The sequence below is a fragment of the Mustela lutreola genome, chromosome 1, assembly GCF_030435805.1.
Source record: "Mustela lutreola isolate mMusLut2 chromosome 1, mMusLut2.pri, whole genome shotgun sequence".
NCBI lineage: Eukaryota > Metazoa > Chordata > Mammalia > Carnivora > Mustelidae > Mustela > Mustela lutreola.
This window is the reverse complement of record NC_081290.1, coordinates 95,323,141-95,350,901: the sequence shown is the minus strand read 5'-3', so window position 1 is coordinate 95,350,901 and position 27,761 is coordinate 95,323,141. Positions and strand designations below refer to the sequence as shown.

Here is a 27,761-nt window from a genome sequence, read left to right as displayed (position 1 = left end):
TTGTGCTACCAGCAAGGGATACACGTACCTCCACCATTTTTTCTTTTGGATTTCTGTCAAGGTGTATTTTTGTAAAGCAACATTATAGAGACCACTTTTAGTAGAAGGTGCAAGAATTCTGAATCTGTCAGTATAAATATAATAGTCTGTTAACAGAGCGTGCATTCCCATGAGTGCGTATGAGGTGAAGGTGCTATGAGGAATGAAAGAGAAAGAAAAAGAAAGAGGAGCACACAGAGAGGCATGTCTTCCTTTTTCCTAAAAAGTTTACTTAAGAGAAGAGTACCTGTTGAAAGGGACATTTACATATAATTAGATTTTTCATATGGTGGCTTTTTGACCGGGTAGCTTTTCAGGACGGTTACAGTTTTCAGATGCAGGAGGAGAAACTATATGCCATTTTGAAGATATTATTTGTTTCCCCTTGATTTTCTTCTGCTTTTTTCCCTAAATATATGATAGCGTAAAAATAAACTTATCAAAGTAAGCTGACCTGATTTTATACTTCTTTGACTATAATAAGTATTTAATTAATGTCATTTGAATTGTTTTATACTTAATTAGAGTAGAGGAGTTCTTTTAAAAGCAGTTGAAAATACTTATTTGCATAGATCTTTAAGAAGAACACTAGGTTCTAAAAAACTGAAAACCTTTCAGAAAGAGTAATGGAAGAAGCAAAACATAAGAGCAGGGATCCTAGCACATCTGTTGTTTTCTTTTTCCTTTTTTTTTTTTTTTTGAGAAAGAGCATGTGTAAGAGAGCATGAGTCCCGGGGAGGGGAGAAAGAATCTCAGGCAGACATCCTGCTGAGCACAAAGCTTGATGCCGGGCTCATCTCTGGGCTCGAATGTTCCCTGGGATCATGACCTGAGCAGAAATCGAGAGTCAGATACTTAACCGACTGAGCCACTCCAGGGGCATTTTTTTTTTTTTTTAGATTTTTATTTATTTATTTGACAGAGAGCACAAGCAGGCAAAGTAGCAGGCAGAGGGAGAGAGAGAGAAGCAGGGTCCCTGCCGAGCAAAGAGCCCGATGTGGGACTTGATTCCAGAACCCTGGGATCATGACCTGAGCCCAAGACAGCCACTTAACCGACTGAGCCACCCAGGCATCCCAGGCTCATCTTTTACATCCCACCCACTAACATAGCTAGTGCACAGCACTCCGCACGTATAGGCCTTAATATATGTATATAAAATGTATATTTTTGAATTAATGTAATTTCTAGTTGTAAAAGCCAGTGTATTTGCCCAATTTATTTTGCAAAAATTGTTTTTATCCTATAGATTCCCAGAGCTTTTATCAGTGAAAAACAGCTCAAGTGACCAGATAAATATTACTAAAACTTTGAGGCTAACCAGATAACTTTACCATTTTCAGGCCATCATGAGGGCAAAGCCAGTTTGACATTGTAGAACTTTTTCATGGGTGGGGCAGTGAGAAGCCTTTGCATATGGCAGAGGGATGGCCATTCGTGAAAGGGATAGATAGCTATTTTGTTACACAGCCAGTGCATATTTCTTTTTTCTTTTAAGATTTTATTTACGTGTTTGACAGACAGAGATCACAAGTAGGCAGAGAGAGTGGGAGGAGGAAGCAGGCTCCCCACCAAGCCGAGAGCCCCATGTGGGGCTCGATCCCAGGACCCTGAGATAATGACCTGAGCCGAAGGCAGAGGCTTTAACCCACTGAGCCACCCAGGCGCCCCTGCATATTTCTTGAGAGCCTGAAGTGTACCAGGCACTGGGCTAGCAATATTAAGTGCAAGTCCCAGTTTCTCTGTTTGTGCCACTTAGACTGTAAGTGATTAAAAAGATGTAAATAGGGCGCCTGGGTGGCTCAGTGGGTTAAGCCACTGCCTTCGGCTCGGGTCATGATCTCAGGGTCCTGGGATCGAGTCCCGCATCGGGCTCTCTGCTCGGCAGGGAGCCTGCTTCCTCCTCTCTCTCTCTCTGCCTGCCTCTCTGCCTACTTGTGATCTCTCTCTGTCAAATAAATAAATAAAATCTTAGAAAAAAAAAGATGTAAATAAATGAATAAGATCCATAATTGCATCACTAACATGTTGTGAAGGAAACCCACCCTGAGATCATGCATTGATAGAGAATGCATTGATAGGGTGCATTGATAGAGAAGAAGGAGTCTTCTCAGGAGATAAAGTAGGGTCTTTTGAGACGTTGGAGCCAGCCATGCAAGGAGAATATTCCTGACAGTGAACACAGGATCCCAAGGTACCTTTTGAAACCCCAAGAAAGTTCCATGAGGCTGGGCTGAAGGCAAGGGACTAGGGCAGGGTGACTCAGGGAAGTATTGACTTTTGAGCAGAGACCATCTCACAGAAGGCCTTAGGGGCTCTAAGGGATTTGGGTTTTATTCAGTGAGTTTAACTATGACTGGATTTGCTTTTAGAAAGAATTGCTCTGGTTTCTTTGTGGAGAAATACTGTTACAAGGGGAGAGAGAAGACAGAAGACCAGAAGACCAGTTGAGTGAATGTTGCCTTCACTGGGGAGAGAGGTGGGCTGGTGAAAGGAGGGATGGTTCCAAGTATATTTGGGAGGTAGAATTAACTGGAATGGAATTGGGTGAAGGAAATTTTAAGAGAATAGCAGGTTTCCTGCTTGAGTAACTGGTAGAGGGCATTTCCTTAATGGTAAAGACTGACGGATGAGTGGGGTTTTGAAAGAAAAGGCTCCATTCAGTTCGGACATACTGAATTTGAGAAACCGGGGATCTATGAGTACAAATACCAAATTTTGAAGATATGAGCACAGAGCTGATAGGAAAGGTCAGGGCTGGGTATTAAGATATGGGGGTTATCTTCCAAGAGACTGAACTAAGGCAGTGGGAACTAATGAAATTACTTAGAGAGGTACAGAAAGAAAGGAGGACTTTTGTTCGAGCCAACCACACTCAACCATGTAGAGGCTTTGTGAAGGAAGACAAGTCTTCAAGAGCAGTGGGAAGGCATGACCTAAGAAGTGGAGTATCCAGGAAGAAGTGGTGTTTTAGAATCTAAGAAAAAAGTGTTTCAAGAAGGAGCAGCCCACTAGTTATCACTGTTGCTGAATTAGGTTTCCTTGGTGTTAGTTGGGAACATAATACAGGTGGTCCTAGGTCACTGAACAATATTGGCGGTTTGCTGAGTAGATAAGTAGCAACAAAACATTAGATTTAGGCTCTCCTTTAACATCCTTTTACATCTACGTCAGTCCATTGGTAAAGTTGAAAGAGTGCTCACTAGGAACCGGGAGAGTATATATAGCCAAGGTCTCCAGTGGGGTTCTTGGAAAGATCACTTTATCTTTCTGGGCCCCAGTTTCTTTATTAGTAAATTGTGGTCAGGTCAGTGGGTGGGGATTGGATTAGTTTTTTTTTTTTTTCTTCTTCCACTTCAGTGATGGTGTGAAATAGAACATTTTGAGCGCCATGCATTAAAATACATACATTAAAACAGTTTATACTCTTAAAACATTTTTATTTCTGGTGTAGTTCTATTGACAGAACCAAAGTCAAGCAGACCTCTCTGTGTAGGTGTGATCTTAGTATTAGCTTAATGAAGGTGGAGGCTCATAGAGGATGGACAGGGTTAGTTATAGAAAAGGATTTTTACACTTTATATGTAGTGAAACTTTGATTTTCTAGTAAATCATAGCAGTCATTAGAAATAGTATTAAGATAAGTAGTTCTTGACTTATAAACAATTTATGATTAAAAATGCAAACCATCATTTGGTTTTATTTTATACAATACAGAAAGTATATCTTTTTCAGAGAATATAGTTGAATTACCACTTTTATTGAACAGTTTTTTTTTTTCTTGAACTGTAATCTTAAGGAGAATTTTAAGACACGTCAAGCTATATACATAATTTGGTTTCTTCTCACTTGAAAAATTATTTCAGCTTTTTATGATAGGTAATCTGTGAGTACATTTTGCAAAGTGTGTTTCTTCTGAAAGGCAAAAATTGAAATAGGAAATGCTTAAAGCCTTTGGAAATTGGATTTCATTTTGGTAAAGTTCATACTTATTTGAATTTTATATAGAGTAGTAAAAAAGAAGAGAACTCGCTCCCTGTGCTGCCAAAGCTCAGAGGTGTAAAAACTTGGCTTGGTTAGAAATACATAAGATTGAGAATAACCAGTCATCTGAGGCATGTAATACTAACGTGTTTATTACTGTGCCTACCAAACAATGCATTTTTTTGTTTGTTTTTTTAAACTTAGCATTATTTTGGTTAAGCCTTAGGTAATTTGCTTCATAAATAAAACTTGAAATGAGATCTATTTATACGATTTTTACCATTTAAAGGGTAGAAATTTATACTGACACATGTAATTTGCATCACTTTTCTATTATGAAGATAGAAAAATTTCCATCATTTTTAGCTATTTAGAAGTGTTAGGTGTTTTCAGGAAGAAAGCAAAGTAGAGAGGGAAATCATTTATATACTAGACAATGCACAACTTTTTTTCAGGTGAACGCAGAAAAGTTCATTTTTTTTCAAAAAGTATATGTGTTTCTTAGAATAATGTTTGAATGCAGATAAGTTAAGTTTATCTCTCTAGACTTACTTAGTAAAAGTTAAAGTCTTTTTTTTTTAATTAAGATGATTTAATGGAGCTCCGTACATAATACGTAATAATGTGAGGTCGACCAGTCAATGACTTAGGCTAGGCTTACTTTCTTTTAGTCCAAAGAGCTTTTCAGCAGAATCGACGAATACTACATAGCTATTAGCTTTATTAACATGTTATGTATAATTGCTGTTTATATTGATAACTTTCCTTCTTTCAGCTGAATAGGGCCTCAAAAGTTTTTTATCCAGTATTTGAGTACTTTTGTTTTTCTCCTTTAAAAAGTCAGTATTAGGCACTACTGGTTACTACCAGCTGAAGCCTCACACAGCTGTGTATTTAGCATTTAATCATGCTAAGAATTGCTAATTAGAACATCAAACTGGACAAAGCGTACCCAGTGGAGTTGATACAATACCATTTTTGTTCGAAAAACATAAATAAATAATCTTTACACATTACTGGTTTCATTAATAAGCATTTGTGTCGAGTATGTAAAGCAGGCAATCTTTAACAAAATGCTAGGAATAATTTAGCAATATCATCCTTTCATCAGGATACATAATCTCTCTAAAATAATGGCCAGCTTAGTAAAAAAATGTCCAGTTTACATGTGGCCTTTTGATTTCTCTTTCTGTTCTTCCCTTTTCTCTTTCTGCTCCCATTCAGCAACTGCCCCCAACCAGCCTGACTGCCCCCACCCCGCGAGCCCCCCAACACACAGAAACTTTGTTCTGCTCTCCTCCGCTCTGCTTTGTTTTATGCCTGATCTAAACCCTGGTGCCAGGAACCCTTCTGTAACACCTCAGTCCCTTACCGTGGCTCTGACTGCCTTATATTCCAAAAGCCCCATCTCCTTTTCTTTTATTAAACTACCTTGTTCCTAAATAATCAGATGCAGTGAGCTGAAGCAAAGGTCAGGTCTAAGAAATTTGTTTAGTGCTGTGTTAATGGCCGATAGCAATGTAACGTATTACCTTTCTAGGAGTAGTGAATATTTTATACTGCAATCGGAGGTCCAGTGACAGTACGACGTAAGTGAGAAGAATCTATACCAGTAGCGTAATTAGTCTGGTTAGTAAAAGGCAGAGGCGAACAGGCCCAGGGGATGGGGACCACACTCTGGGTATCTTTCCTATCAGCTCCTGTTGCTCACTCATACGGGGGATTATGCTCTGAAGGGTTCAGACTGTTTCCTGGGAGAAGAAAATGCAGCATTTTTAGTTTGCCACCTTTCGGTCTCACAGTCATTGTGAGTTCAGCGGTAACAGGACTGTTAGCAAACCTGACATGGTGCTGGGATTAGGCATGCTTAACCTGACTTCCCCCTTCTCTGGTTTGGGGATTAAATAGGCCAGACAAGGAATAATACTACACTGAGAAGCTAAGGTGTGCAGAAAATCTTCAAATACTTTTTGAGTGTTTAAATGGCACAGATTTTGTTGAAAATGTTTCCTCATTTCATCATTCTCCAACACGCGTTTGCGGAAGTACTGAGGTTGTGATCACCTGAAATTCCACAAGCGCACACACTTCTGCTCGTGTTGCTGTTGTTTGTGACCTTCGTAGACTACCTCTGCTCCACTGACTCACGTGATCACACCTGTGTCCCTGCATAGCACGAGTGTCCTGGGATTCCAGAGACCCGAGTGTGAGTCCCATGTCTGCCCCTTGCTAGCTTTGTCATCACGACGACTGCCCACAAGAATTTCTCAGGGGCTGTTTTCTTATTTGTAAAAGGAGAAGATCTTTGCTTATATAAAAAATGTTCACTAAAGGTCAGTTTAAATAATATTTGTAAGGACCTATGAATTACAGAGTGTTACATTAGAGGATATTGAAGTATGTGGGGACTATATGTTATGAATTTTAAAAGATGCGTCGTTGACCTAAAGTGAGCTGCATTTTTTTTTTTTAAAGATTTTTATTTATTTATTTGACAGACAGACATCACAAGTAGGCAGAGAGGCAGGCAGAGAGAGAGAGAGGAGGAAGCAGGCTCCCCGCTGAGCAGAGAGCCCGATGTGGGGCTCGATCCCAGGACCCTGGGATCATGACCTGAGCCGAAGGCAGAGGCCTTAACCAGTGAGCTGCATTTTTAAGAGAACATTTAGTGGAGATCTGAGTTTAGGTGCCGTTTTTTCTGCTAACTCCAGTTACAAACAGGCTTTTTTTCTGGCAGTCTCATTTATCTGGATGCCAACCAAGAGCTAGAAAAGCAAGTCAAAAAGACATTTGAGAAGCCAAAATAAATGACCAGATGTCCAGGAACTCAAGTTTGTATACTTGACTCACAGTAAATACCTTTAGGTTTTGTCCATCCCAAGTTCATTTACTCTAATTATGTACCTATGAAACAGCTTGGTTAAAGGTCACCAGTGTTCTGGCAAAGCTGGCGGCTGCCCAACACGAGGCCAGGCTCCAGGATTCCTCTCCTCTTGGGCCACTTTTTTCTTTTTTTAATAAAATTAAGTTTACAAATTTTTTTTTTTTTTTTTTTTTGCTTTGCAAAGTAGTTTCAGAATGTTGAGAAATAACAAGCTCTGCTTACACATTTAAAATACAGTTTTTAAACTAATCTCTGTGACCAATGTGGGGCTTGTACTCACGACCCCAAGATCTAGGGTAGCAAGTTCTACCAACTGAATCAGTCAGATGCCCCTAGATTTATTTTTAATTCATGCTTTCAGGAAAAGTAACTTTGTAAAGCTCAGTACTAGCTTTTAAATGACAGATGTATAAATGATACAAAATCACACTATTTGGGAATGTTCTAGACCTTGGAAAATTTTGACCTGATGTCCTTATTTTATGAAATCGGGGGCTAAAGTTCATCTGCTAAAGATCTTAAAAGGTGAGAAACCAAGATGAAGAGTTGCCTGGGGGGGCCTGCCTGGCTCAGTCATGTGACTCGTGATGTCTTTCTGGGTTGTGGGTTCAAGCCCCATATTGGGTATAGAGATCACTAAAAAACGAACAAATTAAAAAAAAAGAAACTCCTTGGTTACTTTATTCTCAAGCCTGCTGAAGATTAAAAGAGCAAACAAATTTCTGAGATAGGCATGCTTAAAACAGTGAAAAGTGACAGTTTAAGAGTCTCATGCTCTACCGACTGAGCTAGCCGGGCGCCTGAAAAGTGACAGTTTAATAACATGACAGAAAAAGGAGTCCCTTCCGAAATAACCATAGGAAGAGTATAGCATAGCCCTCTGGGGCCGTTAGTGTAGACACTGAGGACGTCTCTCTGTTACAGTGACACAAAATATAATTGGAACCATGTGTTGTATATTCTTTGTGTAATCAAGGACAGACATGCATAGAGCCTTTTATAAGTAACAATAGGCCTTAGATATCTTGTAAACCGAAGGACCCAGAACGATGCAGTTCACAACAGGCTTCAGATGTATTTGTACTTAGGTTAAGGGATTCAGAAACACTTCATGGAGATAGGCCCAGTTTATACATTTGCAAAATGAAGAGTGTGGACTAAAATAACCGTTGGAGTTACAGGCCAAAATATGTAACCTTATATACCCTTTCTATCAGATTAATACTACATCTTAAAACTCTGTCAGATTTCTTAAAACCAATTTTCCCATAGAATACAAACAATATAGATCTAGAATGACAGGTGGTACTTGCTTTATTCACTTAAAAACATCAAAAATGCTTTTGTCATTATGATCTGACCATAAAATAAGACTTAGAAATTTTTAGGTCATATTCATTTATTTAACAAATATGCATTGAGCACTTGCCTAAATCCAGAGACTGCATTAGCTCCTGGGAACACAGGATTTAGCAGAACAGTCTTGTGTCCTCAAGGAACTTAAATCTGGTAGGAAAGACAGATACTAACTTCTAATCACATTGAATGACATTTGGAAGAACTATGGAAATGACGGGTGCCTGGAGAGTTTGGCATTAGAATGTAGGGATAAGGAGCAGGGTCCACTAAGAGCTTTTTCCCTGCAGGTCCTAAGAATGTTCCGCTGTAGTTTTTCTGGATCTGTGCTATGGAAATGCTTCCTGAGTAAGACCACTTTGCCTTTTATAGCAAGATCCTTTGGAGCAGCCAGAACTAAAACTCCTTGAAAGGAATAGTAAAGGGAAAGGGCTAGGCCAATTTTGAGGGGCAGTTACCTGTTTTTCTCTCCCGTTCTGCTGCCTTCCATTGCTCTTTTCCTGTCTTTTGTTGTCATTTCCATAATTTATTGATGAACATCATGTATGAGGCAGTAGGCATTCTCCCATTTTAAAATTCATCTCTCTGGACAGGGAGCAAGAACCTCCTTCGGCTACTACCGAGGTTAACATTTTAGATCATTTGGATGTTTGGTTCATGTGAAATGTTCTTTACTTACTGGAAAGTTATTCCCTCCCACAAGCTGCTTGCTTGAGTAATGAATTCTCTTTTTCAATTTGCAGCTTTACCTAGGTTCAACTGCCATTCTTAGATCGCTCTTAAAGCACAGAGGAGTTTTGTAGCTTGCGTCCAACAGGCACTGAGGATTTCTAGGTCTCTCAGATCTTTTCTAATCTGACGGGAATCTTGGCTGAGAACATTTCTTTATCCTTATAAAAGAAAATGCCCAGTCCTCTTCATACCGATATCTTTGATTCATCCATCCATCCATCCATCCATCCATTCATTATCGAGTAATACCTGTTGAGTGCTCCTGTGTGCAAGGTACTCCAGTAGGTGCTGGGAATGCAGAATAAAACCTCACACTCCCTAAAACTCCAAAGGATCTTACATGCAGTCTGTGAAGTTCTATAGCCGCTGGGCATCTAGTGCTAGTTCCAGTTGTGGAAGAAAACCCCAAGTGGACATGAAGGATAGCAATCTCTGGAGCTCTGCTGCCCTCTTTATCAGACTCCCTTCACTCCTTTCATCCATCCATCAATTCTGTCACCAAATATTTATTGAGAGCTAGGTGTAGTTCTAAATGCCATGGTCAAATAGTATATTAACCATGCCTTCCATTCAAGGGACTAGAAGAGCTTACCATCCCGAAATCTGATGTTAGGGGCATTCTGGTTCCCTGGCTCTTTTGTTTAACAAGGGCTTTCATATCCCCGTTAGGCCTAGACACCCAGTTGAGGCCAAGAGTCAGAAAGTGGTGCGGGAAAGGCAGCCTTGCTGGTCTGTAGGTAATTTGTGACGATGAATCTGCACCCTCTGATGTTTCCCATTTCTTCCCTTTACCTTTTCTTCTTTTATGGTTCCTTGACTTTTACTTTTGGAAACCATCAGTGTTGGAACTGACCTATGGAGGCCTCTTGGTACCAGACTGGGCAGAGACTTTAACACAAGGCAAACCTGTGTTAATTGTCATTTACTGGTTTTAGGTTATCGGGCAAGTTACTTAATTTCTCTGAACCTCAACTTCTTTATCCATGAAATAAGAAAGATAATTTTGTTGTAAAAATACACAAGGTAAATTGTAAGTACCTGGCACAGGTAGACTTAGTTTCCTTTGGTTGCCTAGTGTTGTCTCCCAGAAACGAACAGTTGGTGAGAGGAAAAGTGGATCACAGGTAAACACTGAACTGGAATGGAGATAATGGATGCTTTATTGGAGGCATAAAACACAAATTGTTGACTTTTGTGTGACCTTTGGTGCATTTTCCCTTTCACTATTATGATCTCATAGATTGACAGTTTTCATGGAAAGAGATATTAGAAGAAAAAGAATTCTGAAGAATTTTTCTTAGAAACATTCCTCAGGTTCCCACTTATGTAATATTTTTCAAGAATAAAGTTATAGTTGTTTGCTTCAGTAGATATTAGCTGCCATCCAAAGTAAATAGAATATTTTTAAAAATACTGTTCAAGTAAAATAAATGTATGGGTCATGTATTGCTAGATGATTTTTTAAGTAATCTCTAGCTCCAACATGGGGCTCAAGCTCCTGACTGGGAGATCAAGAGTCACATGCTCCATGGACTGAGCCAGACAGGGACGCCTGCATTGCTGGATTTTATTCAGTTCAAAGACCTATCCTAGAAAATACCACCGAAAAAGTGAAGCCTTGGTTTTGGGACACTTTAATTCCTGTTGTCAATCTTAGAGTAATTTCTGTGGAGAAATTCTGCTAAGCTTTTGATGTTGCTATGTTGAAAAACCTGATAGGCAAAATCCAAATTTAATACCTAAAATTAATAGCCTTTTAAAAGGCTAAGGATGAAATTCGAATTCATAATTTGTAATGAATCTTTGTCAACTGATAATTGATATCGAAGAACCACATAAGGCTTACTTTGGTGGCATTGCTATCTTCAGAGATAATAATGTTATCTTAAAATACAGTTTCATTGTTAATTTATTCTTCCTCATTCCTCCAACCATCTGAGAGATCTGTCTCTTTCTTTGCTCAGTCTCACTTTGTGTGGAAATAAAAACAGATACTTGAATTGGACTTTATAAAATTTTGGTCTGGTAACTGGTCCTATATGACATAATCCTAGGGGCTAATTCATATAAGTGGTGAGAAAATTATTTTAGTCATTTCTAAAATATTAGGTCTGTTAATATCCCATAATAATGTTAATTAGGAAGAAAAGAAAGAAAGAATGTTTGGTGTCTACAAATTTCGACCGTTGCTAGACAGAGGCTTATTCATACACCTTTGTATGAGTGGAGTTACAGTGAGATAAGACCCATGTATATTGATTATTCAGTGATTCATAAAATAAGGGATTACCATTGAAGTAAACTGATAGAAAAATGAGAGAGAAGGGCAGAGAAAAAAAGTCATTAAGCTGTTTAATTTTTTTCAAGCTGTTTTATATTCACTGCAAAATTGAGAAGGTACAGAGATTTCCCATAGATGCCCTCCCTGCACCTACGTTATATAACCTCTTCCCCTGTCAGCATCCCCACCAGACTGGTATGTTTGTTACAATTGATGAACCTGCATTGATACATTATAATTACACAAAATCTGTAATTTAAAGAAGAGTTCATTCTTGGTGTTGCACACTCTTTGGGTATGGACAAGTGTATTATGGTATGTATTCATCATGATAGTATCATGCAGAGCATTTCAGTGGCCTAAAAATTCTGTGTGCTCCACCTGTTCGTCCCTCCTCACCCAACCTCTGGCAATGACTGAGCTGTTTGACCATCTATAGTTCTGTCTTTCCCAGAATGTCTTCTAGTTGAAATCATACCATATGTAGCCTTTTCAGATTGATGTCTTTGACTTCATACTATGCACTTAAAGTTCCTTTACATCTTTCCATAGCTCAGCAGCTCATTTCATTTTAGTGCTGAAAAATACTTCATTGTCTGTAGGTACCACAGTTTATGTACCTATTTAGTTACTTACTGAAGGTCATCTTGATTGCTTCCAAGTTTAGCAATTATGAATAAAACCACAGTAAACATCCCATATGCTGGTTTTTGTGTGGACGTAAGTTTTCATTCTCTTGGATAATTACTAAGGAGTGTGATTGCTGGATCATATGCTAAGAATATATTTAGTTTTATAAGAAACCATGGGTTGTTTGCGTGCCTGTATAATTTTGCTGTCCCACCAGCATTGAGTATGAGTTCCCTGTTGTTCCACATCCTTGCCAACATTTGATGTTGTCATTGTTCCAGATTTTGGCCATTCTGATAGGTGTATAGTAGTACATCCTTGTTTTTTTAATTTACATTTCCCTGGTGACATATGATGTGGAACATTTTTTCATATGCTTATTTGTCATCTGTGTATCTTCAATGTTGAGGTATTAGATCAGGTCTTTGGCCCATTTTTAAGTCAGGTTATTTGTTTTCTTATTGTTGAGTTTTAAGAGTTCTTTGTGTATTTTGGATAACAGTCCCTTATCAGATGTGTGTTTTGCAAATATTTTCTCCTACACTATAGCTTGGCTTTTCATTCTCTTGAAAGTATCTTCATGAACCTGATTTTAATTAGGTTCAGTTTATCCATTCTTTCTTTCATGGATACTGTCATTGTCACTGTATCTAAAAAGTCATCACCATACCCAAGGTCTTCTAGGTTTTCTCCTATATTATCTCCTAGGAGTTTAGTAGTTTTGTATTTTATGTTCAGATCTGTGATTCATTTTGAGTTAATTCTTCTGAATGAATGGTGTAATACTGTGTCTCGATTCTTTTTTTTTTTTTGCATGTGGATGTCCAGATGGTCCATTTGTTGAAGAACCATTTTTGCTCCATTGTATTGCCTTTGCTACTTTGTCGAGAATTAATTGACTGTATATGGGTCTATTTGGGGGGCTCTCTTTTCTCTTTTGTTGACCTATTTGTCTGTTCTTTTGTCAGTCCCAAACTGTCTTAATTACTATAGCTTTATAGTAAGTTTTGAAGCCAAGTAGCATCCTCCAACTTTGTTCTTCTTCTTCAGTATTATGTTGGCTATTCTGGGTCTTCTGATACTCCATATAAACTTTAAAATCATTTGTTGATATCCGCAACTTGCTGGGATTTTGATTGGGATTACATTGATTCTATAGATAAAGATGGGAAGAACTGATATCTTGACAGTTTTGATTCTTCCTGCCCATGAACATGGAATATTATTTATTTAGTATCTCTTTGATTTTTTTTCATTGAGAGTTGTGTGGTTGTCCTTATATAGATCTTCCATGTGTTTTGTTAGGTTTATACCTAGGTACTTCAGTTTTGGTGATACTCATTTAAATGGTACTGTGTTTTTAATTTCAAATTCCACTTGTTCATTGGTGGTATCTAGGAAAGTAATTGACTTTTGTGTATTAACCTCGTATCCTAAAACCTTGATATAATCACTTAGTTGTAGGAGTTATTTTGTTGGTTGATTATGTCATCTGTGAACAAAGGCAGTTTTATTTCTTCCTTCTGAATCTATATTTTTTAATTCACTTTTTTTTTTCTTTTTTGCCTTACTGCATTAGCTAGGACTTGCAGTTCGGTGTTGAAAAGGGTAGTGAGAGGGGACATCCTTGTCTTGTACCTGATTTAAGTTGGAAAGCTTCTAGTTTCTCACCATTAGGTTTGAGATAAGCTGGAGGTTATTAAGTTGAGGAAATATCTCTTTATTCCTAGTTTACTAAGAGTTTTTAATCATGAATGTGCATTAGATTTTGTTAGATATTTTTTCTGCATCTCTGATACGGTCATGTGATTTTTCTATTTTAGCTTATTGATGTGATAGCTCATAATAATGTATTTTTGCATGTTAAACCAGCCTTATGTGCCTGGGATTTTATTAGACCTTTTGAACCTAAAACATGCAGTTAAACTTGAAGGAATTATAGGGTCTAAATTTCTCCATTGCCAGAATTAGTCTTTCATCTTCATGTGCAGTTTGATAGAAAAGCAAAAATTAGTAATCATTATATTTCCCATTCACCTGTTTACTGAAAGATAGTGCTACATAACTGATAATTTAAAATTAATGATAATGAGAGGAAATTTCATATCTTTTAAGTATATTGAAATTCCCGTTAAAGAAAAATAAATAAACATCAGTAAGAGGAGGAGGAAATGGGCTCATTATGCTTCGTAACGTAGTGGCTCTGAGAGTTAGTGCTCTCTACACGCTAATAGTCTGCTCCTGCTAAAGTTGTGAACATGACCCTCACATATTTAATACAATTGTAATGTCAGATGCAACATTGACTGGCTGAAAGATAATGAGGTTTTTCAACGTGCATTAACCTTAGTGGAGTTTTTGTTTGTTTGTTTGTTTCAGCCATTTATATCTTTGAAATATTGGGATTTTGAGTCTACAGTTTTGTCACCTATATACTGAAAACTTTCTACCTTATAGTGGTGTTTTGCCATCTAAATAGGACAGCAGAGTGAGTAAAGCACATTGTTTAATGCCAGGACGGGCTTATTTTAGATGCCCAGTAATTGGTAGCTATTAATTTATAGCAGGATGAACATTATGTTAGAGTTTTTTTAGTAGAATTTTATTGCTGTGTTCTTTGCAGTATGAGATTCTTTAGCTATTCTTTTTACCAACTGGAAAAGCTATGACTCTTTTGCTTCCCAAATTCCACTGCTGTGTTTTCACTTGAATGAGCAGCTGTATGATAAAACTCCCAGCCTAGACAGCTGGATAAGCTAACACTCAACAATTCAGTAAATAAAACTGCATTTTATTTATTTCACCTTTCTCTTTCATAGCTATTTTAGTTTGTAAGCAATGGGATTTATGTTTGATGTTTGACTTTAGGTTGGCTTAGGAGAAAAATGTATTTATTTCAAAAAAAAGGTTGTTTTAAAGGCCTGCGAAAGGATAAGTCATAGAGAAATTAATAGGGTGGAATTACCTGTTTAAAGACACTCTCCTCTTGGACATAGAGAATTTTTTTTTTTAAATGCAGAATATGGTGCTTTTCTTTTGTGAATTATTATCTATAAGCCTCTGAGGTATGTGGTGTCTGTTGAGTATCATACGTCAATCAGAACAAAATTAGAAACAGTTGTCCCTTTAAAGGATTCTTTTTCTCCAAAATGGGCAATCACCCTTGGGGGTTTTGAAAGAAAAACAAAAAGACCTTTTTGGTTCTTGTTATTTTAATGGTGTTTTAGTTTGTATAATTTGGCTTAAGGTCCAGGGTAAAAACTGTGGAAGGGCAGGGCCCAGTACTTAAGATGCACGGTCACACTCTCTCTGATTGTTTTATTTATATTAAGTTCTAAAAACAATGTCTGGACGCAGGATAATGGCAGTGACCTCAATTGCAGCTCTTAGCTGATTAGGCCCTCATGTTCAGAGAAAAATATTGTCGATGTAAATTTAAATTTTTTAAACAAGATTATTTATTTATTTATTTGTCAGAGAGGAGAGGGAGAGCGAGAGAACACCAGCCAGGGAAGCAGCAGGCAGAGGGAGGAGGAGAAGCAGGCTTCCCGCTGAGCAAGAAGCCTGATGTTGGACTAGATTCCAGGACCCTGGGATCATGACCTGAGCCAAAGGTGGATGCCTAACCAACTGAGCCACCCAGGCACCCCAAATTTAATAGTTACATAGTATTGGTGAATAATAAAGCAAGCACCTAAGTAAGTCTTTTGAATTATATTTAGGACTGTTGGGTCCCCCAAAATTGGGTACCCCAATAATGAGTCCGTGATTAAAGGAGTGAGATTGATACAGAGCAAAGGTCAAGCAAAGCTTTATTTCAAGCGAAGCATCAGGAATCATACTGACCATCAAACAGACCGGTCGGGGCAGCCCCTCCAGAGAAGACAACCCCTCCCTGCTTTCCAGACTAACTTTTATAGAGCAAAGGCCATGTGGTTGGACCTGGCCACACACAGGTGTCCAATTGTAACACACACAGGAGACCCCACAGTGATGCTAGGTGACCAACTGAATTACAATTTACTCTAGTAGACATTTGAACCAGCCTATCACACCTTGGTTAAGATTGGCGCCAAAAGGCTCCCAAAGGGCAGGGCCCATACTCCTTGGCAGCTAGGAGACAGAATGTGCCCACTGACTGAATACCTCTGGCCTGACCCACCCTTGTACTTGGACTTTGTTACCTGGGACTGGTTTCCCTGACTTGCTTTTAAATAAGTTCCCCTGGAGGGGGGTGGCAAGGTCAATTTCAACCCTGGTTCAACTGGTTCGACTGGGATGGGGCTGCTCTGGCTGAATAGGCCCTTACAGGACAATTAGGAAAATCCTTGGAAAAAAAAGTAGTGGTAAGTCATATGGTATCAAGGAGAAGTACGTGTGTTTTATGGTTTATAACATTTGGTGCTTGTGAAAAGGCACTTGTGGGGCTTAGGAAAAAATGTTTACGTATTTTCCTGAGTGAGTTAATAATACTTAGTCCTTAAATAGCTTCTTCAGGGCATTATTTTAGAGTCAGATTTCTATTCTATTCTAGTCAGATTACTATTTCACAAATCAAAAAAAAAAATAAACCAGTCAAGCTTTAATTTTTTTCTGGTGGTGCTGAGCTTGTTATTTGGCATATATGCGTGGTAGGTACTCTGTGATCTCCGTGGGATGCATGAACACATTTATAATTTTTATATTAGTTTCTCAGATGGAAACTCAGCCTTCAAGCATAATACATAGCAGAGTTTAGAGAGGGAATCTCTTTGGTGAATGTAGGCATTCTTTCTTAATGTTGTACTGAAAACTCTTGGAAGCCGTGGAACATCAAAAATGAAATACATCTTTCTTAAACTCCTTCCATGTTTCTTTCTGGTTTCAGCAAATACTGGTGCTTCTTCCTTGGAAATGATATCTGTCCTTTTCTGTTTTATTTTCTGTCCACTCCCAGTTTTTGTAAATTACAATAACCTCACATATGAACAATTACAGAGCCTGCTGACCTGCTTCCCTGGCTTCCCTCTGTAGGCGCGGTGCCCTTTTCCCTGACGCTAATCTACCCTAAAAACGACGACAGATTAATCTTCAGGTACTACAGCACTCTGCAGTTACTTCTCTAACGAAATTCTCTTTCCCTTACATAAATGATCAAGGTCAAAAACCTGAAACTTGTAGTCAGGCCTACATGCTTACGTGTATCTATTGTTATTTCTCGCCGTTGACTCACGACCAGTCTTATCGATTTTAACTATAACTCCATTTGAAAGACTTTGTGGACCCTTTTTTAAATTACGTAATGGATTTCAGCACATCACTTTGAATTGTAATTATTTTCTCCTCTTCCCAGCCTCTTGAGGTAGGCACTTTATTTCATCTCTTAGGTGTCCCTGGACTTGTAATGTTGTAGGCTCATGCAACTTACAGTTGGTGGTCTATACATTTTTAAGTCTTTACTTGTGTAAAATGTCCTATCATTGTATTAAGGGACTTTATCTACTCTTTTTTTTTTTTGGTTCAGTTAAAGTTTATTGAGTATTAAGTGAAAGACCCGCGGATCCCCTTACCCAAGAATCCAACACTGCCACTGGATGCAATCAGCAAGAGGTTCTTTATTGTTACGCAGGCGCCTGCGGGTGGTCAGCGTGCGCCTGCGGGTGGTCAGCAGCTCCTGCTAGCTCAGCACACCCGGCTGGGGTGGTGCCGGGTTTTTATAGACAGGTACAAACAAGTTTTGGGTGGGGCGCAACTGATTGGTTGACAGTTAGAACTTTTGAAATGAAAAAGGCATACGTGGAGTTTGCTGATTGGCTTTGGGGACCCGTGCACGCGAAGAGAGAGGCAGGAAGGGGGAACAAGCTGATTGGTTCTGAGGGCCCGCGGGCGGGAGGAGAGAGGCAGGGAGGGGGAACAAGAAGGGGGAAGGTAGGAATGCCATCATGGCATCTTCTATTATTTCTAAAGGCCAAGCAGTTACAGAAGGGCAAAAGAGCAATTAATAAGCAATTAATAACCTAATTTACGCCTAAAAGCCAGCGGTTCACAGAAAAGCAAACAAGCGGTTAGTTATCCTATCTATCTTCTAGGGGAGGGGTCTTTCATTAAGTATCTACAAGACATGGTATTGGGTGCTTATATGTAGTGCTGAGTCTACTTCTCTGTGCAGTCTGTCCATAGCTGACAGTGGCGTGCTCGCCTTTGATCATACTGATGCACTGATTTGCTGGGAATCATCGTATTGCTAGCTCTTCATTCAGGTATTTATGTATTAATGTTCCTAACCTGGTTATTAGTTCATTAAAGTCATGTTCAGTTTCTGCTGTAATTAAATATGTGGAAAACACCCACTGCATACTCTGCCCAGAGACAGAGGTGTCCTAACCATCTTCAAGATGGAAAGTAAGGAAACTTTGTAGGAGGAATTCAGAGTCTATGACAGAGGAGAGAATTTAATGAGTGAAATTGTTGGGAAAGGCAATGTAGAATTTCTTGAACGATAATAAGCACTAAGAGGTCCTTGAAAATTAATACGAGTGGATGTTGTTTGGTGCGGACTACCCATGAAGAGGCATGGTGTTGAGTGCTTCCCAGGCATCCTTCCATTTCTTGTTCAGGCTTGTTAATTGACGGAATGGCGGAAGACGTGTGAACACAAGCAGATGTTCTGGCCTCTGCATAATACGGTGTCCTTGCTTATTGTTAATGTATGCCAGTTCAGTGTCTTTTGTTTGCCAGTTGGGGCGGTTTTCGACCCGGAAGACTCTCAAATCTAATGAATTCAGCCTTTTCTTCTAAAGAGCTTTGCCTATTCTTTACCTGGAGTATATAATGAAAGATTCCTTGTTTTGATCCGCTTTATTCATCTTCATTGTGTAAGACGGAATGCCATGGCAGCATATTGAGCATAGTCTGAGCAGGTCACTATGTGGCACAGTTTCTGAACGTTACTAATAACTGAACAGTGTATTAGCAAAAAAGAGTATGCACTTCTTGCCTGTGATGGCAAAGGAGGGTTAGGTCATGAATATGCTGAGTAGTCTCATTTATATGTAACCTCAGTCAGACAGATAGTCTGTTTTTTTATTTATTATTATTATTATTGGTTTTTTTTTTTTTTTTTTTAGTCAAATCCAGATACTTAATGACTGATATTAGGCTGTCTGTAACAGATTGGGAGAAAAGCATTATTATTATTATTATTTTAATCTTGGCCTATGATACAAGAACGAGGTTTGAGTTATATGTACTATTCATCCAATTTTGTCATGAATCATAATGAAATAAGAAAATACTTCTAAGGAAGAAGCAGTCAGCAAGTTTTTAAAAAATTCTATTAGCAGTGCTTTGGGTGGATTAGTACCTATATGCTAAAGCAAAAAAACAAAAACAACAGCAACAACAACAACAAAAAGGAATAAAAGGAAATAAAATAATTAAATAAGAAAAAAAACCAAAATATTTAGCAGTTGCAGAATTGGTTAAGATTTGGTTAAGATCTTTGGTTAAGATCTTAACCAAAGATCTTAAGATTGGTTAAGATCTTTGTGCATGTCATTGTTTTTCTCTTCCTTCCAGTGGGCTGCCAAGAGAAAGGTAAAATGTAGTCTTTGAGGATGGAATAAAACATGGTATCTTTTCACTGACCAAGTTAAAAAAAAACAAAAAACACTTTTTATGAACTGCTTGGATATTAATAACTTCAGTTTACATAACATGATCCTTCTGAGGAACTTCAAGTAATTTTTGCATTACCACCTGTCAGTTAATGTCTTGCTTCAGTTTCCTCAGCTGTGAAATAAATTAGGGGGATAACATGAATTTTAGCTTGTCTTCAGACTTTGTGATGCTGGGATGATGTTGGATTTTCAGGGACAGCCTCTGGTCCCTGAGGTACTGGATTGATAATATAGTACAGGTAGAGTATTCCAGTTTCAAAGCAACCCAAATGATCTAAAAATTAGTATTATATTCATACTTCGCAGTTACCGTACTTCTCAGACCTGCACGCCACACGATAAGGAATGCAGTCCCCTGTGTGATACTGGGAATGCAGTATCCAGTCAAGCAGAAGTAATGGACATTTATTTGAAACCTCCTGTTTTGCATTTTTCATGATTTCATCATCTAGGATTAGGAATGCGAATAAAAGAAAACAACTAAGGAGCCATACACAATGGTGGTTATTTTTGTGTCACATAAAGAAAGTACTGAGGTGGGCCGTTCAAGGTAGTATGGCAGTTGTGACCAGTCAGCAGGGGCCAGCCCTCTGTCCTACTGTCCCAGATGGCTGTTCTTATCCTCATGGTCAAGATGACTACTGTGTTTCAGCCATTGGAAGGCCCACTCTGCTTATGTGTCATTGTCCGGAATGTGGCCTAGTCACATGTTCATGCTCAGCTTCTTCAAAAGGCTGAAAAATGTTCTTTACTTGGGTGGCAGTAATGCCCAGTTAATGCTTGGGAAATGGAACTCAGGAAGTAGAGGAAGTGGATTTTGCGAGGCAGCGAGTTTCTCCTCTACGATGATATACCTTTATTTATTATAAAAGAGGATTTAAATGCTATTTATCGGTGAAAATGAACATTCCAGGGTAATGTATTTATTTTATGGCTGTATGGTGTGTATTCCTCGTACACTTGGGTGTTTTCCCCACCAAGAAATACAGACTTACATGGGATTGCTTTAAATTTAGTAAACACACAGCAGGGAGCCTGCTTCCCCCTCTCTCTCTGCCTGCCTCTCTGCCTGCTTATGATCTCTCTCTGTCAAATAAATAAATAAAATCTTGAAAAAAATAAAAAATAAATAAATTTAGTAAACACGGATTTAAACGGTATGTGAGCTGTTGATTAAAAGCAACGTTTTGGACCAGTGTTTTTGTTTGTCTTTTGTTTTGTTTTGTTTTTTACCAGCATTGGATTGGTATGCAGAGATTTTTCCTGACTGAGCTCACTTGTAGATTCTGCATTTGCCCTGAGGACCTGATATTTGCTAGGATCACTGAGTCCCTCTCCCCAGGTGTTAAGTTCTTTGCTGTGATTCCAGCCATTTGTTGCCCTCAGAGTTGTATTATTTCAGAATGACTGGCAATTGGCCAGGCCTGGAGCCCTGCTTACCTGTGTCTTCTCTTCCTGGAGCATATTACAGTATTACAAATAGCACATGTTGGGTAATTTTCCCACATTCTCACATTCCTTTTCTGTATGAGCTATTTTTTAAAGGTTCGTAGGCTTTGATGCAGTATATATACTACTACTCCATACAATATATTAATTTGTCTGTTTTTACTTTAAAATGATACACATGCATTCCTATATTTTTATGAAATATTTTGTCCGTGACCGTGGTTTCTAGTTCCATTAAAAGATTGATTTCTTGGTGGTGTTTATGATGCTTGATTGTTGGTTTTTAATGTTTTAAGTGTTAATTTATTGGAATTTGTTGGAATCATCTGCTAGGTAAGAGGAGTCCAGGATGATCTCATAAACTCCAGAGTTTTTGTTAATCTGGGCTCTCTTTAACTGATCATGCTCATTTCTTTCCTCTCATAGAAATGATTTTTTCTTCTGTAAGTGCAGAAGTTCTCTTTCTATTCTGCAACATCTTTTTTCTTTTTTCCCTTGAATATGACCTTCCCTTTGCCCAAAAAGTTCTTTTTCACTCTACCATTTCCTGTCTCTACTATAAACTTTTCTACCTGAAACTCAGTTCTTTAAAAACTCCTTACCTTTTTATTGTTCCTGACAAGTGTTCCTTCTCTACTTTTGTTCTCATTTTGCCAGGTCTTAGATTTTTGGAGCTAGGTGAGATGCTTGAGATCTTTGCCAGCAAACATTTTAGTTACAACTGTTAAGGGGAGGGAGTGTTTTTTTATCTAGTTTTCTTGTTTTTCATTCTAGTGGATGATTGTCATACAAATTTTCCTTTGGAGTCCTAGAATAAAATAAATCCCATGTATCAAGAAAATATGTCAACAATTTGACTTGGCAAGTCTTTATTCTTTTCATTTTTCCTCATCTGAGAATATTTGAAGAAGAATCTTCCTAGAGTATTAAGGTTTTTATCTTTATATATGTCTCCTTGTTACGATATAAAATTCTCCATGTTTTAATTTTATGAGAAATTCAGGACAGTTTTAAGGTTTAAAACAATACTGGTTGGTTTTTAATATATGCGTCATTTTTTTGTTTTGTTTTGTTTTCTTTCATTGCTCTCATACATACTCTGATAGGGGTTTCCTTCATGCTCTCTCTGCTACAAACATAGCTCAGTTTCATAAACTCATTAAGTGCTTACTACTAAACCTATACAGAGCAGTGGTTTTTTGGAACACGCATAGCATGTCTGGTAGTCAGTGGTGTCCAGGAATGAGCATAGAGAATATGAATTTGTTGTCCGAAAGTTTCCTTTGGAACAGTGTCATTATGCATCACAACTAGATTCTTAAGACGTCTTCCAGATGTCTCTTAAAGTAATAATTGATCTATGATATACTGAAGTCCTAAAATACAACTTCAAATATCCTAAATACCATGTAGAGTAATAACACTTGTGAAAATGTGTGTATATTTCAGAAAAAGATTTACAAATGAACCTTTGGAATCAATCCATTTATATGTTGATGGGTGTTTGCATGGGTTTGATTTAGCAAAACAATGAAAATTTCATGTAAGATCAGATACGTATTTAATGGATGTTTGAGTATACCTGATTTAGGGTCAGTACAATGTTTTGGGTGCTTTGATATTCAAGGAATTTATAGTCTGCTAAAGGAGATGACATATGTATACAAATAATTTTATAATAAGTCCATATATGAAAAATACCATAAGAGAGATATAAAGTACTATCAAAAGAAAGACACAAATAATAATTTCTTAAAATTGGCAAACTCAAGGGTTGGTGTAGAAGGTGGTATTTGATCTTTCCTTGAAGCTCCTGTTCAGTATGGATAGATGAAAGTACATGATGCAGGGTAACCAGAGTGAACGAGTGTGGGTAGCAATGGGACAGGCTATGAGAATGTAGAATGATCTAAGGTGGTTCGCTGAAGAAAGTGAGAAGCTGATCGGCCTTGGATTGTCCATGAAAATCTGAAGATTTTTTTTTCACAGATTAAGTTTGAAAAATGCAGTTAACAACTTGAGCATTGGGGCGCCTGGGTGGCTCAGTGGGTTAAGCCTCTGCCATCGGCTCAGGTCATGATCCCAGAGTCCTGGGATCGAGCCCTGCATCAGGCTCTCTGCTCAGTGGGGAGCCTGCTTTCCCCCTCTCTGTCTCTGCCTGCCTCTCTGCCTACTCGTGGTCTCTGTCTGTCAAATAAATAATTAAAAAAAAAAAAAAAAGAACTTGAGCATTGAGTAGAGAATACTTGAATAAGACTTTTTAGTATACTGGTTTGGATTATATAGCCAACTTTTATGAGAGGACTTAGGGTTTAGGATAGAAAGAACTTGTCAAGAAAGAAATTTTGGGCTGCTCATTCAGAGGTAGACTTCTACTACAGACTTCTTTGGGAGCATAGTGTGGTTAATTGTATTAATGGAAGGAAGTCATGATATTGGCAAATTAGAAAAGCAAATGAATCCAAATTTTAGTTCCACAGAGTTGACTTGAGACTGTGAATAATTTGATGGAGTGCACCTGTAAGAGAAGTACCAGGAGAGGGACTGAGAGACGTGACAACCCCATGCAGCCTTATGGTGTTTGTCCTTCATTTATACAGCCTTTGCTGAGACCAGCTAGGAGTTTTACCTTTTTCTGATCTTCCTGTTCTTTCTCCAAGCAGTGGTGAGATTTGTTTGTAAATTGTCTTTATATAGGTTAGTCTGTGAAATATTACACCACCTAGCAGGCACTGTTACCATGGCTCTGCTTATTTCTGCCCCAAGCAGAAGTGCTTTCCCTGAGATGACACAACTGCTTATGCCAGGATCAGTGTACCATTGCCCAGACCCTTCTGGGTCATTGACTTTGTTGCATAGAAGGTGTTGCACTTCCTGAATAGATGTGGAAATAGATTATCTAAAAGGGGAGTGAGGTTGAGGGTCAGGGGGAGATCGGTTCCTAGTTTTCTAGTCTGTATCATTACTCCCCCAAGCAACTACAGAAGTAAACCAAACACCTCTCCTGCCTTCTTCCTGTCCATGTGCAGTATTCGTGCTCAGCATGGAAAGACACTAGAGCTAATGGAAATATCTATGAGGTGATAGGGTGTGATCTTATCACACATTTGGTCTTTGTCTAGCTTCATAAACATTTTTTTAGATATTTGGGAGAAACTGACTCAGGTGCACTCTGATGCTATTATTGATGTGGAAGGATCTTACTGAGTGATTTACCCAGGAAATGTTAGGAATCTGACTGATTTTAACCAATTTCTGCATTTACTATTCTTCTCTTTATAGGTTTATAATCTAGAAACACCAAACGCCAGTATTACAGTATCAGAAAAAAGATTTTCTTTGATTTATGAAGGGATTCTTTAGTTGTCAAAGAATTTTTGACATTTTATTTCATTGAACTATTAATGTGTTTCTAATTGGTTTTGGAACCATTTACATACAACTTTTAATTGCTGGTTGCCACACATTCCATTCCATTCTGAATTCACCTCAGAAATTAAGAGAAAACTGGACTACAGTTTACAGAAACTTAAGGTAAATGTTGTTTGAAATTATATTATTTATTTGCAGGGTGTCCATTTCCCCAGCATAGAGGGAACAAATAGGACAAAGGTAGCATTCATGTGCTGCTGATAGTGAAGCCTGACCTGGACTCTGAACTTCTGGGTGGGAAACCATAATCTTGCTCTTTTTTATTCCTGGTACCTAGTGCCTGGCACTTAGGAATTGACCAATAAAAGTTTAACTGTTATTAAATTCTTGGATAAATGAATATGCCTGCAGGTTAACTAAGGGCAGTGCACTCAGTCCTTGGTAATACCAGTATACTTGAAAAGGGAACAGGCTATAAGAATTCTTATGGAAAAATACCAGGTGGATATTCTATTTTTCTCTGTTGATCTTGATGTAGACTGTAGGTCTACTGCTCAGAATTAGGTTCTTTGGGCCTCAAGTTTGTTATCTTATTTTCTTAAATAAGCAGTTGAGGTGGGTTTAAAGCACAAACTAGGCTTTCAGTGCCCACAGTTACTTCCCCTTCTCTCAGTCTTTTCTGAGAAAGAGATTCTACGACTTCATATTGGATCTCTTAGCATTTTTTAAAATTAACATATGATGTATTATTTGTTTCCAGGGGTACAGGTCTGTGATTCATCAGTCTTACACACACAATTGACAGCACTCACCATAGCACATACCCTCCCCAGTGTCCATCCCCCAGTTTGTTTCCTGAGATTGAGTCTCTTACGGCTTGTCTCCTTCTCTGGTTCCATCCTGTTTCATTTTTCCCTCCATTTTATGATCTCTGTCTTGTTTCTCAAGTTCTTCATATTAGTGACATCATATGATAATTATCTTTCTCTGACTTCCTTTGCTTCACGTAGTAGCCTCTAGGTCCATCCATGTCATTGCAAATGGCAAGATTTCATCCTTTTTGATGGCTACATAGTATTCGTTTGTGTGTATGTGTGTGTGTGTGTGTGTGTGTGTGTGTGTGTGTGTGCGTGTGTACACCACATCTTCTTTATCACTCATCTGCTGATGGACATCTGGGCTCTTTCCATGATTTGTTAGCCTTGTTTTTAAGATCCATCTGTGACTCTTGAGAAAGTAACCAAGTGAAATTCTTTGAGATGTTTCGATTCCTAGAGCTGTAAGAGCAATCTTAGTGACATTTAAACAACCATTTTTTAAAAATAGATTTTAATTTATTTGACAGAGATAGAGAGAGAGAGCGCACAAGCAGGAGGAGTGGCAGGTGGATGGAGAGGGAGAAGCAGGCTCCCTGCTGAGCAAGGAGCTGATGCAGGACTCCATCCCAGGACCCTGGAATCGTGACCTGAGCTGAAGATGCCGTTTAACAGACTGAGCTACCCAGGCACCCTTAACAACAATTTTTTCAATTCTTGTAGAATCTGTAGGCAAGGGATTGAGGTAGGGCCCAACAGGAATGAATGCCTGTGCTTTACCTTCTCTACGGTTTCGACTGGAAGACTTGAGAAGGAGAAGCTGGAATCATCCCTAGGCTCATTCAGTCAGATGTTGGGCTGTTGAGAGTGGCTGTGGCTGTCCACTGCGACCTTAGTGGGGGCTCTTTCCTAGAACTCCTATTTGCGGCTTCTCCACGTGGCCTGGATTTGCTTATAGCTCATATCATAGTTTGGGCATCAAGGATGCATGTTCCCAGAGAGAGAAGCAGGTGGCATCTGTATCCTTTCTGATGACCTAGCTTTTCATGTCACATAAGCATTCCTTCTACCATATTGATCAGAGCAGTCACAAGCTGGCCCAGCTTTGAGGTGTAGACACAGAGAGCTTCACTGGACTGGGGAATGGCAAGCTTCTGAAAGCACACGTGGGACTGCAGCCATTGTTTTATTGCTGGGAAAGTCCCAATCTACCACACGATGTAACTCCCATGTGTGTTGCTAAAATGTTCACATATGATTAATAATTTTTATAGCCCCCTAGAGTGAGTGCTTTTACCAAATAGACTATTTACCAATTCCTTGTATCCATTTAAAAAACAACCCGAGTTAAATGTCTTAAACAGATGCTGAAATCGATGGAGGAAAGTTTAAATTTAAAAGAAAAAATAGTAGCTTTATTTGTATTCCTCAGTGTGGTGATTACAGGTTTGTTAATATTTTGGAGAGCGAATTGTTAGAACTTCTAATAAAATGAGATTGTACAAGTAGTAAAATGATTGCATTTCTTCTCTGACAGAAGTAAATAATGAATACTCAGCTTCTAGGTAATTTTTTCCAGTTCTTTTTGCTTTATGCTATTTAACTTTTCCCATACCTTAATTTTAATCGAAGGCAACTTAGTTCAGACATATCATAAAGGCATACTTTATATAGTTCTAAGCTCTATTGTGTGATTGAATAGGGAGTTACAGAGAGATTTTATACAGGAATTACCAAATTCTAAGAAATACCAAAATCGGTAAGATCCTCAGACTTCCTTTTTTAATTTGTTTTATTTGTTCTGTTTTGTTTTTTATTCTCTCCCTTTGGGCAAGTGGCTGACTTTGCTAGTCAGAGTTCTTTTCTTTTCTGCCTGGCCACTTCTCTTTAGGGTGAAGGTGGTCTGGAGAGGCCCAGCAGGGGACTGCCATGACCAGATTAAGTTGGACTCATTCTGGAATGAGAGTCTTGGTCATTATGAGACTGTGATCTGGTTTGGAGTCCTCTCAAAGGAACCAGATTGAGTAGAAGATGAAATTGATCTTTTGTGGGATGGCCTGGACAAGGACTGTAGGCACGTAACATCAACTCTTACGTTCTAACTTATTGAACTAGTGGACTGTGGTTTAAATAGTGCTGTGAACAGAAGTGTTACTAATTTATCTTGCTGGGTATTCTAGACCCAGAGTCTCTTTTTCTCACTCTTCCTCAAGAATTGCAGTAATTTGGGGGCAACTGGGTGGCTGGGTTGGTTAAGCGTCTGTTTTCAGCTCAGGTAATGATCTCAGAGTCCTAGAATTGAGCCCCCTGTCCATGGGGGGGGGCAGTCCCTGCTCAGTAGGAGGTCTACTTCTCCCTCCCCATCTGCCCTTCTTCTTCTTTCTCTGTCTCAAATAAATAAATGAAATAAAAAAATAATAATTACAGTAATTTCTTCATCATATTCTCTTTGGGAGAAATATATATTGAGGACACCACTGGTCCTATTGTCCATAACACTCATGTGTTTCCCCTTGAGGTACAAAGCTATATCCGCAGCTGATTTTTTCCTCCCAGGTTTC

General features: G+C 38.5%; 1 protein-coding gene across 3 annotated transcripts in view; it reads left to right on the top strand.

Moving 5' to 3' along the window:
* UGT8 (UDP glycosyltransferase 8) overlaps positions 1 to 27,761 on the top strand; it is a 91,335-nt gene that overhangs the window by 42,349 nt on the left and 21,225 nt on the right. The gene's annotated exons all lie outside the window — the stretch shown is intronic.